The following is a 19,881-nucleotide window of genomic DNA, read 5'->3' on the forward strand; positions in this document are numbered from 1 at the left end:
CCATTAAATTAAGATGGGTTACACAGAGAGACACAATAATGCTCGCAAAATTTTCTCTCGTCTCTGAAAATATCCAGTTCTTCCAGCTATTCATTCTTAAAAAATCAGATGTTACTACCATATATAAACACATAGTCCCATGACAAAAGGTGACCATACTGCCATCCCAATTTTTGGTGTACCGCATCTCATGTAACTCTTCATGTAGGTGCAATGCATGGTGGCCATGATGCATATACTTATGCATTGTGAGCGTCAAGTATATATCAGCCCTAAAGTGCTATATGCTCTGTTAAGTGCCGGAAGCTTTGTTCCATGTTGGGTTGCTTCGACTGATGCTGCGTCAAGACGCCCGGCTAGTGACTTGACCGACAATTCGTTGGCTTCACTCGGAGCTCCGACTAAAATTCGTTCAATCTGCTGTCATCATTTTCGGATCTTCTGCAGAAAATGACCAACTACACCGAAACCAACAGGTGCTCTTGCTGGCATACTTTGTCATGCTTTTGAATTATGATTTGCCGACTCGTGTGTGACCTCTGTTTGCTGCCCGGTAACTCACTTTTTGGTTTGCCCCTGGTACTATCGCTAATCCTTTGCTTGATTTTCTGTGTACCGACTTTCTAGCTTTGCATTCCGACTACGATTAAGCCCAGCCCTTGGCTTTGATGCTTTGAAAGAGTGATTGTGATAGAGTGTATGTAGGGAGTGACTGCCTATTCTTTTGGTCTGTCTATTTCTGTTTATTCTACGTGTTGGCTAGGCAGATTAGGGGAAGTGATTGTACTTTTGTTTTTGTTCAGGAAAGGTAGGTTGAATTTATGGCATTAGCTTGTTTTATTTGTTGTTTTGGCGTGGGTCACTCCTGAGTCCTGTAAATACACTGTGGTGCCAGCAATCTTTGTACAGGTAAATACACTTCCAGGTTTGCTATACTATTGACTCCTGTGCCCTATTCTGTACACACACATGCACATGCCTATTCTGTTACACCCCAAACCGCTAGATTGGGGGGAGATCATAACAGCACCAATATGGCAATGACGGCCTTTGCTTGATGTGAATGATACAGTGTGATGTAACTTGAAAACCTCCTATAGGTATGCAGGTGCTGAAATGTAGAGGATTTGAATGCTGGTTTGACATCCTCTAGGCTGAACTGCTTGGTGCCATTATGAAATATGAGACATCTCTGACAACAGGAGGCACCAACACACCTAGATCTCTGGCCACACACATTCAGTCTTGTTAATATGCATTTCTGTCTTTGGTTCATCTGATTTTGCAGGTGGTCACACCTAATAAATATGACCAGAATTAAATTCTTTTTTTCCTTTTCTTGAAATGTAAGTTGTCACAGAATTTTTCACCAAGAAACTAAATCTAATGTGTTTGAATCTGACAACCTTCGCAGACTAAAATAAAAGTAAAAAAGAGAGAAAATGACACATATCACATTCCATTTTTCTCTCCAATGTGACTTCAAAAGAGGGTAGTCATAGAGAAACATACAAACAGGCCTGTAAGTATTTCTCCTTGTTGCAATTTTTGAGATTTGATTAACTTGTAGGATTATAGGAGCTGCAGTTACCTAGGCCTCACCATACGGAGCTGGAAAGCAGTCACAGTTTTCCTAATTCGCTTTTTGTTCATCTGAAATACATGAATTACAACCTACCTCCAAGAAACGTGCGAGTCATTACGATCAACTGATTCTCTAAGTAAAATCTGTATCAATGTTAAAGCCTATTATTTTAAACATGTTAACTAAAGGTTGCATCAGTTGGTAAACTGTGATATTTGTTACACTAGCTGCAGGTCAGACGTACATATATTTAGCACTATTTAATACCGTCACTACTCCACTGTTATTTTTGTCAGCTACCGTTTAGTCTTGCTTTAGAAAACCAATTTTGAGGAACTTCCATGACAAACACATGGGACCAGTTACGCATAAGGTTGTACAGTATACTAGATCCATCATCTTGGAACTTAATTTAGCATGTAGATAATCTATGACAACAATTACATTTTAACATTGTGCTAGTTTAATAACCATGAAGTTATTCTTAACTCGTCTGTTTTAATTAACATCAACCTCTCGTTTTGTCTTTTGAGAAGTAACAATCTTTATCTGGTTAATATCGATTTAATGTTTATTTGTTTATTTTAAAACACTAGATGTTATGCTACCTTAAGATGAAAGACTCACATTCAAAAAAAGAACCATATATAGGGACTACGCGTAAAAAAAAAAAATCTGATAGGAATACGTTTCAATCGGTAGCAAATAAAACGGTTTACGTCCACGACATTTAGGGAGATAGTTTAACCGACTGATTTGGAAACGTGCAATCGACGGGTAACTTATGTTTTATATCACTTAGATTTCCGAAAAGACCTGAGCGCTGCTCAACTAGCGCAGCCGTTTTGTGATCGCGAAAGGATATGTTCAGCTAAGCAACACGAACCGAATCCGCGATAGTGCGGCTCAGCCAGCCGCTGTGGCGTGTGATGAAGCGACGGGTGCGGCTCGCGGAGACACAGCGCAATAACAGGCGACCCCACGTGGGACACAAGCTGCATGGACAAGGACGACTATTCATTTACCTGGCTCGCCAATCGGCGACGACTACAACACGTCTTCTTAATGCGGATTGGCTGAAGGAGAAATACGCAAGATTTCCTCGGAAAAAGTCATTGATTAACCCCTAATTCACTCTCGAATTGGGTTTGATCGTGGAGAATGGCTGTGTTATGATGTACGGGAACACTTTTTTGCGTTTTAAGGGTGGTTGTTTAGGTTCTGTTTGTGATTTGCTATTACAATCTATCAATCGATATAATGATATCATATGCTTTGTGGAGAAAACTTCACAGGTCAACAAATATAAAACTGGATTAAGTATCTTAAAGTTTTATTAAACGAGCCGCTTATGTAGGTGTGTGAAAGTGGTTTATTGGGGGTGGAGATTAGCCGGTCAGAGGCAAAATTGCACATTTTTATGGCCAACAGAATTATTCATAGGTGAATTAATAAAATAAGGTAAGAGCTTTTTAAACATCTGAAATTCTGTTAGCTCCATTAAGCCTTTGCGATTCTTGTTTGCTTGCCGCGGGACCGTTGTAAAATATCACTTAAATGCATCATATCTGTAACTATAGATGGAGTTAAAATCGTGAAAAATCGCCATTCTCTGATTTTCGGTGGGTTTTGTATCAGTTATGTACATATGTATATGAAAATCGAATAGCGAACAAAATGGATTCAGGTGTTTAATTTTTAATAGCTGAACTATTAAACTATTAATGCGTGCTCTTAGAGCGGAGCACTGAGGCAGCCGTGTGAAAGAGAGTAGAGGGGCACGTGAGCCTGTCATCGGGGCGCAGTAACAAGCGTGGTGTTGTAATATCACATTTTCCTGCTTTGCTATAAAACGTACTGTATGGTGTGATTTATTTACCCCTCCATCGGTCTTCGATGACGCCGGGCGCGCTGGTTTGCATTATTAACAGGAGCAGTAAAGCGACGTACAGTAGCAGTTGTACTTTAACAAATGCTCTGTTCACCTGCGCTCCGATCGCGCTCACGCGAGCATAGTGACGGCATTTGGCGCGCGTCCCCCGACATTTCCTTTCGCTTCAGCAGCTACTGTTTGAAAGCCCTTAAATGGTCCTCCGTGCCATAACTGCGACGACGGCGCTACCTAGCGAGTGATGTTAAATATAGCATAAATCCGTAAAATCTTGTACATTTGAATGTGTAAATTTATATTTGTATCACCTGGGTTTGCCTTATTTTGCTCGTGGTCAGCAGGATGTATAACATGATTCATTTATATAATGCTGAAGAGGTTGTCTAATATTTATATAAGCTCCAGGACGAGTATGAAAGTGAGCAGCTGGTAGAATTTGAGGAGGGTTTTGTCACTGTCCGCCACAGTGAGGAGGTAGGATTTTAGTTTCGTGAAGAACATTAAACAGCTGCAATATCTAGCATTCCCAGTGGTTCATAACTGTTTTAAATCTCATTGATTTACTCAATGGACCAGAATTCAGCTGAATTCAGGTACATTAACATGAGTTCCTTCTGGGCCATGGTGAAGCTGTAGCCTATCTAGGCCAGGATCTTCATGAGGTATCAGGTGAATAAGGTCACGACCAGCCAGGTCCAGACGTAGGATGGTGTGTGGCAGGGCATAATCCTTGTAGATGGACACCAGGTGGGTAATATCATAACAGGAGTCCATCACCATGTCTGTGGTATGACCAGGGACATACAGGGACAGCATGGCCTTTATACCCACATACATGGCCCATGGACCCTAGTGTTGAAGGTAATTCTGTGGTGCAGGGCTGACGAAAGATATGGAGAGGCTCTGAGGCCCAATGCTCCACGCTTGAAGCTTCCAGCACAAGATTTTGAGTGGAGAGCTGTAAATGCTGCTAGCCTTTTGTTCAATTGCTAGCTAGACAATTGAACAATCCTTGAATTCCATTAACTCATCAAGACACTGAGGAGTTTAGGGCCTTGCCCAGCAGCCCAATGGTGAATTTGAACCAGTGACCTTCCAATCATGGGCACAGAATCTTTCTTTACACACTGGGCCACACAGCGCCCCCACAAGTTGGCAGATCTTCACCATCTCATCCCAGTTGGTGAGGATGCCATGCTTGATAGGGTATTTCTGGGTCAAGGCACCCCTTTTTCTGAGCCTCATCACCAGCATAGCTGTACTTCTATCCCATTCTTACCATCACCCTGAGATGAAGACCAGGAATGCTGGTCAGTTTAGGTTGCAAACGGAGCCTATTGGGTTGGGTTGGGTTGGGGGGGGGGTGCTAACAGATGTCAGCTGCTGCCTGGGCCATCCTACAGTAGATGGGGATGTCATCATCTGCAAAACCAGCCCTGCACATCCCAGAGCCATAATATCCTCCAACCAATTTCTCTTCTTGCCTAGAGCACCACATCAGCTAGGGCCAGTATTGCATCTTGGATTAACAAGCGAACGGCTGAACACCATGAGGTTTTATCACAGGACTACGAAACTACTTCCAAATGCACATCAACAGTTTTGAAATGGGTACCTTTTTTCATCCGTCATTTACACCACCTGTGTTTCATAGGGAAATTGCAACTGGATCCATCCAGAGAGGATTATAAAAAGGATGGACTGGTCCAGGTTTTGTTTTGCTGCATGACCTACAGCTTTTAATATAAGCGCTAATTCAAGGCATCCTGGAATCCCCTTAATAAAGCAGCAGACTTGTTCGCGTGCAGTGTCATCAGCTTTTGGTATTTGAATTATTCATTATTTCAATTTCACCTGGCCTGCCTAGCTGGTCAACTAAGCCAGACAAAATGGTAGATTTCATAAAACCAGCTGTTTTACTACAGATGGTCCCCTCGCCTATTGCAAAGTTCTATATTGGTGTTTCACTCAGTGAAGTTGTTGAAGATGCAGGGAGAAACCGCTTGGTTTTATATTAATCACATCATACATAACTTTGGCAGTGACTGTGATCCCTGCCTGGATCATCATCCCAAAACCACCTAATTCATATAATTCACAGACTGTTATTAACAAATAATCACAAGAAATTTATAGTGTACTTTTCTATAGCAAATTGCACCGTTTATAATTAAGTAATAATAAAAGCAAACTAGTGCCAGATCTTAAGAAACACGTGTTTCTGTACCTGCAGGCGTCTGCACAGATTTCCAGCTGCGTGTCGGGACTGGCTGCACGCGCCCAAAGGCGCCACCACTGCTGCTCAGTCAGCAGCTCCCCCTGAATTCACACTGAAGGATCAGAGGTACAGGCTGCCCTATGGTGTATTGTCATCCCAGGGCTGATAGCGTTGGTGAATCTCCTCTTCCCATGCTCCCAGTATCACACCTTCTCCCAAATAAGGGCACATTCCAAGTCCGAGTTTACATGGCATATCATGAGGCCCGACAAGCCAGGCAGTCTCTGAGGTGGAACAGACTGGTTCGGTGTATTTTGGGTAGTTCAGCATCTGGAAATAACACCTTCTATGTTAAACAGGTTCAACATTTCAACTATTTACAATCCGGAGTAAATCATGCCAGCACATGAAAATTAAGTGATGCAACCACATACTAGAGCAGGGGGCAGTTTGCTGGTTTCACACAGCCCCCCTTAGAGGGTCAGCTGTCCCACCAACCATTTCGGCAAATCCTACCTCTAGTTCTGGCTAAAGTCCTGGAAGCTCAGGGCAGGCATGGTTGCAGATGCCAGTGTGGCCTTGGGTGATATGGTGCTAGCCTGTCCCTGTGCACCACAGCAGCCGAGTTCCCTGTGCCTGTCCGAACCCGGTACACCACATTAGACAGTTTCCCAAGCACCACGCAAGTGCAGTTTGAATACCTCTGGTATATAGACCCACCATTAGTGTATCTGCGTTTTTTACTACAAAAAGGTTTGGAAATTAGGTTACCAAATCCGTCAAAAAATGGATTGTGACAGAAATTCAAGATGCCTCAATGATTATAATAGAATAGAATCGCCTTGGGGTTGATAGATTTCTTCAGTGAAACCTCAGGTTCTTTTAGTTCAGGGGTGCCCAATCTTATCCGCAAAGGGCCATATGCGGGTAGGCTACTAAGGGAGAGGTTACTAGCACATCACCTTAATTAACACGTTAGATCTCTTTTACCACACACTCTAACAGCTGAGTTTGTTGTTAACAGTACCTGATATGGGCCCTCCCAATTAGCCCCAAGCGGTTCTTTCTGGTGTTTCTTGATCAGTACCCACCCACCAGGTACCAGAGTATGACAGGATCTTCCCACTCATCAGAAACCTGTTGAAAGGCAGACTGAACGGCACTGATGAGCTTAATGCAATAATCAACCAGGCTAGGTGAAGCAACCAGCAAGGTGAATGTCTGCTTTTTTCAGATCTATGCTGTCGGGAAGATGCATCGGACGCCCTGTAATGATCCCAAATGGGCTCAAACCAGTCTTTTTATTGGTTGTCACCCTGATGCTGCAGAGAACGATTGGCAGTGCCTGAGGCCAAGGCACTCCTTCCTGATGATATTTGGACAGCCTGTTTTTGATGACTCTGTTCATCCTCTCCACTTGTCCCAATGACTATGGGTGATGAGGGCAGTGGAATGACCATTCAATGCCCATGAGTTGGCTGATCTCTTGACAGACTGCTCCAGTGAAATGTGTTCATTGGTCTGAGTTAATTTGGCATGTTAGGCCCCAGCGTGGAATGTAGTCTTTGACCAGTGTCTTTGCGGTGTGTGTGGCTGTGGCTTTTCGGCAGGGAACTGCTTCCACCCACCTCGAGAATTTGTCCACAATGACAAGTACATCTGAATAACCGTGACTTTTCGGCAGAGTGATGTAGTCCACTTGGAGATGGAGAAAGGGACCAGGTGGAGCAGCCGCCACTAGAGCTGGTGTCGGTGTTCCTGGACCTGCATTATTCTTCTGACAGGTCAGACACTGTCGCACCACCTGCTGTGCTTGTGATCGGAACTGTGGGTTTCACCAGTGTTGACTGAATCAATGCACCATTTTCTCCAAACCAAGGCGACCTACTGAATGAATTTGGTACGCTAGGTAGGGAAGTAGTGATAACAGGGCCACTGTTCTGGGTCCGTCTCCATATCTCCATACATCATCTTTGTGAAGTTTCGCGCCTCTTTCCATCCATGACTATTTTTTGTCAGCAGGACTGTTGCTCTGCATATCCTTGATGTCATCAAGATGTTTGGTCACCGTTCTTAGCTGTTTACATTTCACATCAAAGTCTGTGTCACTTTTTGTGTCACCACCTCTCGCTTCCATCTACAAGTGCGTTTCCTTGACTTTCCACTGTGTCAGTTTTGGTGTGAGCTTTGCATTTCAGGATTGCTAGCTCAGCAGGAAGTTTGATAGCATCCAGTAATCCAACTAATTGTCCATTTTTCACTGGTGTCCCAGCTGCAGTTAGGAAACCACGTTGTCTCCACAGGAGTCCAAAATCACGGACAACTCCAAATGCGTATCTGGAATCTGTGTACACATTGGCTGACTGATTTTCTGCAATTTTGCATGCTTCAATTAGTGCTTTTAACTCAGCTTGTTGTGCCGATGTGCCTTTAGGCATACTGCCACTCGCAGTTACCTGCGTGTCTGTCGTTACTGCCCATCCAACACATCTCACACCCCCCTCGACCATTGAGGAACTATCGGTATACAACACCAGGTTGGGATTATGCAGTAGCGCTTTTTGAGTGTGGGCAGCTTCTTCCATGGCAGTTACTATTTCCACACAGTCGTGATCAATGTCTTCTCTGTACTCTGGCAACAGGGTGGCAGGGTTGTTTGAACTAGCCTTTTCAATGACAATGTTGGGTGCTTCCAAGACAGTTCACCACTTAGCTCAATGGGCTGCTGTGACTTGTGATGCTCTGCTTATTGTTGGGAGAGTGTGGACAGCATATGGGCATCTCACCACCAGAGTTTGATCCAGCACCAGGCTTGAGACAGTGATGACTGCCATGTATGCTGTCTGGACGGCTCTCAGGCATGGCCCCCATCTGAGAGCAACATCATCCAATTTTGCCGAATAGTAGCCTACTGGTCGCTGCAGGCCACCATGATCTTGTGTTAGAACTGCTGTCATGTAGCCACTCTTTTCATGAACATTAGAGATGAAAGGCTGGCCCGTTTCTGGAATTCCCAGGGCCGGAGCTTTGCACAGTGCGTCTTTCATCTCTTGGAAAGCCTTCAGCTGAAGTTCATTCATCTCAACATGATCTCTGGAGTCTTTCCTGCCTTTCAGTAGATCATTGAGTGGTTGAACTATTTTGGTGTAGGAATCCACCCATGTCCTGTTGTAGTTTCACAGTCCTAGGAAGGAGCGCAGCCATGTCTTTAGTCCCCCCTTTTTCAGATGTGGAAGCTCTTTGGAGCATTTATCTATTTTCTCCAGGTCTGCCACTTCATGAATGTACACATCCCGGTAGGTGTATGTTCCAACCCCTTCATTTCTTGCCTTGACTCTTTTTGTTCTCAGAGGAGCCAAGCAAATGGTTCTTCTTCTGATGTCTCATCATTTGCAGATGTATCAACCATTACTTGAGATGCAGTGCTTGAAGACACCACTGGTGGTGGTGCACTGGGATGAGTCACTGATGATGTAGTACTCAGAGTCACCACTGGGGGAGCACTCATCTTTTTGCTTCTTTTTTCCATTGTGGCCTTTAATTCTTCCGCCAGGGTGAGGCTTTGTTCTTTCCGATCCTTCTTCTTCAGCAGGATGCAGCCGCTCTGCTGGCATGGGCACTTGTGGCGGAGGGGGTGCAGGAGGGACAGGTGGAAGAGCAGTCAAAGGCAGGGCTGGTGTTGGAGGAGGAGAAGGAATAGGTGTAGTCACCCATGCGGTTGCTCCACCCCTTAGGGGTCGCTTAGCGTTTACTGCATTCGAAGCCATTAGCTGCTGATTTGTTAACAAAGCAATATGATTTTTGCTCATCTCGGCTCTGCAGTTCATCAACTCTTCGCATGTCATCCAAAGACCAAATGCCACCTGAATCTGTATTGATAGCATACTTCTCATGGATGTCAGCAGCAGTCGACTTCAAACACCAAGCTGTGTCCAGATATTCACTGAGATTTTTCATCTTATACTCTACATCGACATCTGGAGGCTCCATTCCTCCCTTCTCAGTGGTCGGCCTTGCAGAAACATTAATTCTACTGCCAAATTTCCTAGATAAAACCATGTTTGATGGAACAGCCACAGATTATGAGCTGTAAACTCTGTTTTATCCCAAACAGTAAACGGTGAAAGCACTGTTTTGTTCTTCTGTTTTTTCCCGAAAAGTAAATGGCTGTTTTTTATTTTCCCAAACTGTTTCTATCCCGTTACAGCAACGGAAAAACTTTTTTATAGTCAACTTATCTTTTTTGAGCGCACAACAAATACAGATATCTCACAAATGTTTACTTCTTCTTCATCAAACAACTCTCTGATTGGGTGTTTAAGCAGGGGAGAGGCTATTTTCAACCTTCAACCAAAGACAGGAGGAAGATCTTACCTCCGTTGATTTGCGTGCTTAATTATTGTCTTCAGTCATCCAGCATTAATTAGTCTCTCAGCCTTGTCTCTCACTGAGCCTGTTCATGATGCCAACTGATAGATTTCTTCAGTGAAACCTCAGGTAATTTTAGTTGAATGATGAGGCAGGTTCCTTAAACTAAAGCAGTTTATTTAGACAGAATGAAGGTGTTACAGAAAGATGTTTCACACGGCCGGTTCAGTGTCTGTCTGTGTCTGTCTCTGCCCCCCCTGGGGGAAGCAGCCCCTTTATCTCTGGTCTTCATACAGACTCCTGGAGCTGGGGGGTCAGACGGCCTTGGTGAGAGTAAGTTGTATGAGAGGCAAAGAACATGATGAGCGAGTAGCAAGGAGAGAAAGAAATATAAAAATGAGAAATATGAAAGCTATAAATGAGTGAACTAAATGAACATAATTATATAACTACAAATTAACTAAGGAAATCCCTCAGGGTCAACGATTTACACCCCTACGTCCCAGTGATCATTCCAGGGAGAAATGCCTTTTGAACATTTTTACGTTGCCTAGAAAGCTGGGTTTAATTATGCCTGTTTCTGAACGACATTATGGACTGTTGTTTTTCTACATATAATTATTGACAAAACTTAAAGTATTTACACCGTGATTTGCAAATTCATTAAGCATCCATATGATAATTCAGGAAAAATAACTATGGCTTCCTACATAAGTAACTGAAATTTTATATAAATTTAAATGTTTCAACATATGACTAATTAAAATGTTTAACTTCTTATCCATGTTTAGGGGAACATGTAGTATATATCTTAAATAATGTAAAGTGTTGTATGTACATATAAATTTGATGTATTCCTACTCCTTGAGGGGCACTGTGACCCATTTATAACAATAATAATAATAATAAGAAGAAGAATAACAATAATAATAATTACTACACTCAAGGACATGTTACAATTCAACAAAAAAAGCATTTAACAAAACATTACATACAAGAAGACAAATAATATTCATTTAAGGGATGTGTTTTTAACAGGAGTTTGAAATGGATAATCGATTTTTCCTCACAAAGACTGTGAGGAAGAGCATTCCAAATTTTAGGGGCTATTACACAGAGGGCAGGAGTAATGTGAGCAGATGTTTTAGTGCGTGCAAGTAAACAGGCAGTAGAGTTCTGAACATTTATTGTCCGGCCGCTTACAAAGTAGCCTACAGCTCACATGAAGAGGGATGCAGATGCAGGGGAACGTGCATGGAAGATGCTGCAAATACTCTCCTAAAAGAAGGACTGCTGTGTGACAGAAGCCACATGCGCCAGCTCCTGCTCAGAAATCAATCAACAGCTCGGTCCTGCTTGATGCATTAAACTCAGCCTGAACAAAAACCCAAAGCCAATCCTCCAGAGCCGGGATTAGGAATCCCAGTCTTACGAAGAACGTGTGAAATGAATAATATTCGGTAGTTTTCCATTCACTTGCAGCACAATTAAAGCTGTTTCTGTAATGAAGGACCATTTAGATGTGTTGCTGCTAATTCCATAGGGACGAGCCCTTCCCCCAGGCCGGGTGGCAGCTTGGCTGTCGGGGGCCCCCCACTCAGGCTGCTGAATAATACAGTGCCCTTGATATCGAACCTCTCCACACCCACAGTCCTGATGGAGTCACTTTTCAGAGTCTTCTGGGACTCACCAGAAGACTCATAGATGAGGATAGAGCTCAGTGATAGACATACCATGTCACTAAATAGTAAATAATGCCTAATTGGGCTCAGATCCTTATCACGGAACTTACATACATAAATAAAATGAATTTACATGCAGAAATAAATGACGCCTTCAGAGACGCTTTCCATCACCGCTTGGGGGGAGCATTCCCCTCCAAGCGACCCGACCCTGTGTGCCGCCCCTATGGACTGCCAGGGATGCGGGCCCGCTATGTCCTTTGCCGTATCCATCGTTAGCATGCAGAGCAGCATGACTCATCCTCCTCTCATCCAATCTGAAGCTTAGTTACAGACACCTGACACTGCCGCCCCCAGGAGGTCACTGCACTACTGGGAGGATGCAAAGTAGGTGAGATGAGCTGCTGGTATTTTATCCTTCACCTGGATCCATGGCGCAGATAGCAGAGTATTGCACTCCATAATGACCAATAGCAGGGTTGTGCAAAATTCACATTTTATGAATTTTGCCCTATTCCATCCAACCATCCATTCATTCTCTGTACCCACTTGTCCAATGCAGGGCTGAGGAGGCTCACTCCATTAACAAATTCGAATTTGAATTGGAATGACAGGAAGAAGGATTCAATTTTAATTCAAAGAAATTCAGTCTAACAAGAATGTCATGTAATTTAGCAAAACATAATTATATAATAGATATACTTTCTAGATGGTAGATGTATATACTGACCTTTTATGTGTATGAGGAGTGAATGTACTTTATATTTGTATGATTGTAAGAAAATTGTGTGTAACTTTTAGCCTGTTTGTAGAATATGGATTTGGCTTATATTGGCTCTAAGCCATTTTTCATTGACAACATATTTAACATCTTAATGTAACTTTTTACTTCACTGTTAGCATTCCTGAGGAGTCTATAAATATTTCAGTACATCTCATCATAAGTTGAGTAGTGATGTACTTATGATACTGAAGCTTAATCCGATCCCCCTGCCCTTGGCTTCCTGGCACTGGCTCTAGGCTCTCCTTGGTAATCTTTATGGGACAGGGGTGAATGGATGATATTTGCCTTTTCTATGACTGATGGGGCCTTCAGGACATCCTCCTTCCTCCTGCTGGTGGGTTTATGTGTTTTTGTTTCTCACGTCATGCTTTGTTGACTTCCAGAACACCGGTCTGATGGCTGTAAGCTGTTTTGAGCCCAGTAGCATGGTGGTTTTAGGCACCTAGGACTGCTGTAGCAATCGGGCAGGACCCATGAGCAGGCAGGGCTCCTGCAAGTCAGATGTGCCAGTCAGAGTGAGAATTGCGGAGTGTGGGTAGGCCACTTGGCGTGGGAGTCAGTCTGGCTGGTCACCCACCACGTTTTCACTAAAACCACCCAGCTTTTTAGCTGATACAGGGCCAGGTTTCTGGCACAGTTCAGCTCTCTTGCTTAGATTTCTGGTGATACAGCCCTGGCTGGATCACATTCTTGTGCCTACAGTGGATATAAAGTGTCCACACCCCTGTTAAAATGCTAGGTTTTTGTGATGTAAAAAAATTAGACCATGATACATCATTTAAAAACTTTTCCCACTTTTAATGTGACCTATAGCCTGCACAATTCAATTGAAAAACAAACAAACCTGTTAGGGGGAAAATATAAAAAATAAAAACATACAATAAGCTGGTTACATAAGTGTGCACATCCATAAACTACTACTTTGTTGAAGCACCTATGATTTAATTACAGCATTCAGTCTTTCTGGGTAGGAGTCCTTTAGCATGTCACATTTTGACTTGGCAATATTTGCCCACTCTTCCTTGCAAAAGCGCTCCAAATCTGTCAGATGGCAGGGGTATCTCGTGTGCACAGCCCTCTTCAGGTCGCCCCACAGATTTTCAGTTGTATGTAGGTCTAGGCTCCGGCTGGGACATTCCAAAACTTTAATTTCCTTCTGGTGAAGCCATTCTTTTGTTGATTTTGATGTACTGTATGCTTGGGGTCATTGTCCTGCTAAATTCCTCTTCATCCTCAGCTTTCTAGCAGACACCTGGAGGTTTTCGGGCCAAAAGTGACTGGTATTTGGAAATGTTCATAATTCCCTCCACCTTGACTAAAGCTCCAGTACCAGCTGAAGAAAAACAAGAAAAACAACCCCAAAAAATTATGCTACCACCACCATGCTTCACCGTGGGTATGGTATTGTTCTGGTGATGCACAGTGTTGTTTCTGCATCATCATACTTTTTGTCCCATATTTTCTCCACTTCTTGATGACTTCACTGTGTTCCATGGTATATCTAATGCTGTGGGGATTTTTCTTTACCCCTCTCCTCACTGATACCTATCAACAATGAGATTCATTTGATGCTTTGTAAGCTGTCTGTGAACCATGGCTTTTGCTGTAGGATGCAACTGAGTAAATGTCAGGAAAATCCTACTAGGACAGCTGAACTTTATTTGGGTTAATCTGAGTCACTTTAATTGTTGGCAGGTCTGTACCCAAAAAGACTGAATGCTGTAATTAAATCAAAAGGTGCTTCACCAATGTATTACATTAAGGGTGTGCACACGTACGCAACCAGCTTATTGTACACTTCTTATTATATTAAATTATATACTTATATATAATATATATATTATATTTTTCCCCCTAATAGACAGTTTGATTTTCACTTGAATTGCACAGGTTATCGGTCACATTATAGGTGGGAAAAGTTTTGAAATAATTTATTATGGTCTAATTTTTTTACATCACGAAAACCTGGCATTTTAACAGGGGTGTGGACACTTTATATCCACTGTAGGGATCCCACCTGCCTGGTTTCCATAACTGACATCACTTCTTTTACCCCTGATAGACCTGTGTTTAAAGCCCCAGATCTCTATTTTATTTTTATTCAATTTCTGTCTCTCTTGGTATGTTTACTCTTGGACATAATTTGCAGCCATCTGATAAACCTTTGCACTGTGGTGCTGGGAGGAGAGGCCTTGCTAACATTCTCTTTGGTCGGGCACACAGCAGGCAGTGTGTGTTATACAGTACACACCTCAGTAGATGGCGCTGCCTTGTATAATGGGGCTGCCAGGTGTGTCCTCTGCCCCTGCATCCCACTGTGTCTTTATCCCATCTTGTTATATTCTCTTGCTGTGTAGACAGGGACATCAGTAAAGGGATAATGGTAAGACTATATTGAAAATGTAGATGGTTATGGATTGCAGCGGTAAGCTGCTATATAAAACACAGTTCAACTCACAGTTTGATGGCACAAATCAACACCTGCCACTAGGTGGCATACAGCTGAAGAAAAACACAAGATTTTGTTATGAGTTGGTTGCAGTGGCAGCTGTTGACGAACATAAGAAATTTACAAACGAAAACTATTAGTGACACAAACGCCAGACTGAACCCCCCTCCACGGATATAATTTCAGACCTGATCACACATTTGTCATTTGTAAAATAATTTAAAATTCATTCTAAAGTACTCGTAAATATTTTCCATTTGTTGCTGAGTTCAATCAAATGTTTCCTGAGCTTTCAATTGTGTGACTATTAAACCTGGTGAGGTGATGCCTATAGAAAGTGATGCTGACAAAAATTATGTTTTTCTGAAAGAGTGGAGTGACTTGATTATGAGTAGACTACACAGTTTTACATTACTCTTTTATTCTACATTACAGGTGGAACACAAACCCACCAACAAAAGCCAGAACATCATCCTAGGTCAAATCCCTATAGTTTCCTTTGTTGTCCGAGTTTTCATTCTCATCGTGTTGCCTAAATGCCAACTCCTGTTGACCCAAGAATGTAACTGCATCAATCAGTCATTGTGTTTGGTTAACTGGAGACACACGTCTTCACTAAGGTTGCCACTGGGCTTTGTGTAGGTTGATACATTGCCAAAGTAAACTACATATTTTGAAGTCACACCTTTTTTTATCACCCCATATCATTCCATAACTATCCTATCAATTACTAAATAGAAGGTGGTGCGAAATATAGTGATGTGTATTAGCTTTGTGAAGCAGAAAATGTTTTGTTTCACTTAAGTTCCTTTTATCAAGCTAAGGGTGATTTCTTTTGATCTGCCACACATGTAGTTTCTCATGGAAATGCTTTTTGTGATGATACATTGGCATTAAAAAGATATTTTACGTGATATTAATGTTTTTTCTTTTCATTTTTTTGTTGAAGCACTGCTTCACCTGCTGTCTTGAGAAAGCTCCTCTGGAAGGTAGCAGTGTTCAGAAACAGCGGACACAGATGAAGGAGGGTCAAGCGTGTGCAGGCGGGGTGTTCCTCCTGGTCACTAACACGCCTGCGGGAAGATGGATATCTTAGATGGAGCCACTAATTCCTACTGAGATTGTTTTTGATAAGTGGAGATAGGAGAGATCACACTTGAATAAATGTGCCCTTTTTTAGAGTTCAAGGGGACTCTGCCCTGTATTTTGAATATCTTAACTAATAAGTTCAGTGAGAGTAAGTAGGATAGGAATGTGGACATACAGGAATCAGTCCAGTGAAAGCGGACTGTTTACAGCTTGAGCTATGACCTTTCAAACAAATCACAGGTACTGTGAAGATTAGTCCTCACTGTGATATTGTGTGTGACAAAGTGAGAGTGTTTCCCCTAGCAGATCTAGCCCTCAGCTTGGCCATGCTGGTGCTGCACTTTCTGATTGGTCAGATACCCTGTTGTATTTATTTATAGATTACCCTAAATAAATGTATGTTCAGTTCTAGATTAAAATCTTTATAGAGATATTTTTGGTAAACACACAAGTGCAATTGTGTATCGCTATTTTGTTGGGCATTTGTCCAGTGGGACCTAAAGAATTCAGTACGAAATGAAAGTGCTTAGCGTTTATCCATCCATCCATCCCTCCATCCATCCATCCATCCATCCATCCATCCATCTTTATCTCTCTGTTAGATTCTGCAGTACAGTGTCATATTTAGCCCAGAGTCAGTCCCAGGAAGCACATGCAACACCCTAGAAATAATAAAAAGCATTTTCTTGAGTTAGTAATTTTGTGTAAGATGGATGGATAAATTCAGCTATGAAAAGCTTTTTTTTTTTGATATTATAAATATTTTATTTGTTGCGGACTCCCTTTACAATTTCATTTCACTTTGTAATTTTAGGTTGTGTTTTTGTTAGTTATTTGTTTTTATTTATTAAAGTGAACATGTGTGATTATCATTTCACAGTTTTTCCATTCTTGTACAATGTACACCACAGTAGTTGAGAAAATGTTTTGGGATTTATCGATGAAACAGAACCGCATAGTTTTTTCTTGTGAGAGATAATACGGATCTGGCAGACAGAGGAAACAGAGATGCTGTTTCCATGGGGGAAAAAAGCAAAAAATAAATGTAAAAAAAATTTAAAAAGTTTTGTTATTCTGTTCCTTATTACTATGTGTATTTGTTCTCTGTATGCTAGAATATATTCTGAGTAGGTCTAAAGTACTGTGGTTCAGCCTTGAATGTAGATTGACAGGTCATTTAAATACCATTGGTATTTTAAGAAACTTACAGTAAGTGGGTAAACTACTCGAGTTACATGGAATTCTGCTATGACCCATACAGAGAGGAGCACAGCATCATCACTTCAGCCTGGTATGATCAGTAAACATGTGATCAGTCTGCCCTAGTCACTCTTCAACAAACATTTCAGTGGAGTAGAATAAGTTGGACATGAGGCAACATCTGACTGCAAGTACCTGACTGCGAGTAATTGACTGTGGCTCTGATTGGCTGGCTGCGAATTACCGCTTGCTAGTCACTGATTTTGAGTAGCTGACTGTGAGTAACAGGCTGTAAGTAATTGACTTTGAGTAGCTGACTGGAGTAAGTGACTGTGAGTAATTGGGAGTATCTGACTGGGAGTAACTGACTGGGAATATTTGACTATGAATAGCTGACTGCAAATAACTGACTGTGGCTGCAAGTAACTGACTGTGAGTGATGGATTGTGAGTAGCTGACTGTGAGTAGCTGACTGTGAGTAGTTGACTGCGAGCAGATGAGGGCTGGCACTTCTAATGTCGGTCAACAGCGGCCAACACTGTGAACTGAGTCACTCTGAATGTGCCCCTGCATCAGCAGCACATGGCGTTTGTGCAGCAGAGTGTTACTAGTGCCTTACGTTCTGAAAAATCCTTCTAGCAGGATTGCTCTTGGCCGCAGTGTAGATCTGGATGGGTTTCAGGGTTAGGAATCCATCCTGCATATTTGCACTGCTGTCCCTCGGGATTCGGCCACATAAACCAGTAAAGCATCCTTGAGAATATCTGCTGAGTGAAAACGTGACCGTGCATAACGGGGCATTTGCTTGATATGCCATTCTTTGTGATTTGCTGTCTCTTGGGTTGAGAACAGTCTGATAGGAGGCTGGGCAGGGAGCAGGATCACAGAGGATTTAGGGTCACTTCTTGGGGCAACGGGGATCGGGAAGGGACAGGACAGACCTCAGGCTATACACTAACCTGCTGCTTTGGCAGGCATCTAAAGTGGGGCTTTCAAACCAGGGAGGCCTAAAATGAAAACATGCCAGAGCTGAAGACCTCCTAACACTATTAAGAATTAGAAACGGGGGGGGGGGGGGGCATTAATATTTCTAACTCCAGGGTTAGTGATCCTACCTTCTAACCACCTGTAACTGCTCTGTGGAGCCTGGACCTAAGTCCCCTGGCTTAGAGTGAGGTTGGGGATGTGAAAACCTCAATAAGCTGATGAGTCTTTGGTTCCTGGGCATTTAAATCAATTAGCTAACACTTAAAAGGCCAGTGTTGTAATGATTGGTGTCCTAAATCAAATGCTTTTTGTTTACCTGACATTTTCCATGTTTAATTTAGCAGTTAACTTGTGTATGCTTGGCCTTAACTGGTGTGACCTCGCCTTCCAGAATACCACTCCATATTACTGGGTGTATATATAATGAATTGCAGCAAACCCTTTACTTGAAATTAATTGTAGTTATTTTCTTGCCCCATGTTCCTACTTTTGTGTACTCTAATGCCTTGTCCACTCGTACACGGGCATATTTTAAAACCTACCTATTTCTATTCGTCTTGGGCTTTTGTCCACATGTAAACGACGTCTCAGGTTACTGAAAATGGACCTTTTGCAAAACTCCACCCAGGGTGAAGATTTTAAGAAACTCCGTTTTCAGCGTCGACATGTAGACAGGGAAAACAGACTTTTTGGCTTGAAATGTCAGATTGTGTGCCGTTGTCCACTTTGTTTAACGTCAGAGCGCGCGCTGTTTGCTGTATACATTAGGCGAGTTTGAGCAATGGCGGACTTAGCCGAAATAGTGCTTGTGCTAACCTTACTGACAGGACTTCTTACATGTGTACAGATAATTGTTGAGTCACTCTCGCATTATATTGAACAACACAGGCGTCAAAATGTGTGCCATGATTTTCAACTTAACAGGACTGGCAATAGGGCTTCTGATTGGCTAACAGGGCAGTACGGTTAGAGTTATAATGCCGCCTGTTGGTTTGGCATGCTTTTGACAGCGCATTTTAGCGGTTTCATGTGGACGATAATTTTTTAGAAGACAATGTTCATGTGCACGGGGATTTTTTTTTTAAACAGAGGAGGAAAAACACCGTTTTAAAAAATATCTGTGTATGTGTGGACAAGGCATAAGTGTATTGAACACTAGAGGGCGATATAGAAAGGCCATTACTCACAGCTATCTTTTTTCAGAACACATTTTTTTTGTTAATATGAAAGCGTTTAAAGTATTGGAGAAATGATAATCAACATTGCATAGCGAGATAAATCAAGACCAGTACACACTCTCACAGTTTGTCAGACTCCCAGTTAAAATATGTGTATGTGTGGAGTTTCCTGTCTTAGCACCTAGCCTTCATACCTGTTTAGATTTACATGCATTAGGCTTGTGATTTATAAATCCCTTCTTCTCTGCTCTCTGATAAAAAATTACGGAGCACGTTTTCTGCAGTTTCTCAAGGTCAGTGCAGCTATTTTGGGAAATGTCAAATAATTGTAGGTTCTCAGCGTTTTGCCTGAAGGACCCGTGGTAATTGATGAAACACTGGAGCAAAATGTAGGTCAGTCGGTGGACATTGCTGCTGAGAGGACCTGCCACAAGGGGGAGATATTGTGCT

The 19,881-nt window shown here is 42.4% G+C and overlaps 1 long non-coding RNA gene across 5 annotated transcripts; it reads left to right on the plus strand.

Annotated features, from left to right (window-relative positions):
- The first annotated feature begins 2,705 nt into the window (after positions 1-2,705).
- Positions 2,706-17,129, plus strand: LOC111846393 (uncharacterized). Of its 5 annotated transcripts, none has more exons than XR_011984793.1 (6): positions 2,706-3,046; positions 4,965-5,087; positions 5,710-5,820; positions 6,793-6,907; positions 7,305-7,478; positions 15,927-17,129. It is a non-coding gene; the product is annotated as an uncharacterized lncRNA (long non-coding RNA). The 5 variants fall into 5 exon arrangements; XR_011984792.1 differs by having other exon boundaries at positions 6,828-6,907; XR_002838874.2 differs by having other exon boundaries at positions 6,828-6,907; positions 7,379-7,478.
- The last annotated feature ends 2,752 nt before the right edge of the window (positions 17,130-19,881 follow it).

The sequence above is a fragment of the Paramormyrops kingsleyae genome, chromosome 22 (assembly GCF_048594095.1).
Source record: "Paramormyrops kingsleyae isolate MSU_618 chromosome 22, PKINGS_0.4, whole genome shotgun sequence".
In the NCBI taxonomy this organism is placed as follows: domain Eukaryota; kingdom Metazoa; phylum Chordata; class Actinopteri; order Osteoglossiformes; family Mormyridae; genus Paramormyrops; species Paramormyrops kingsleyae.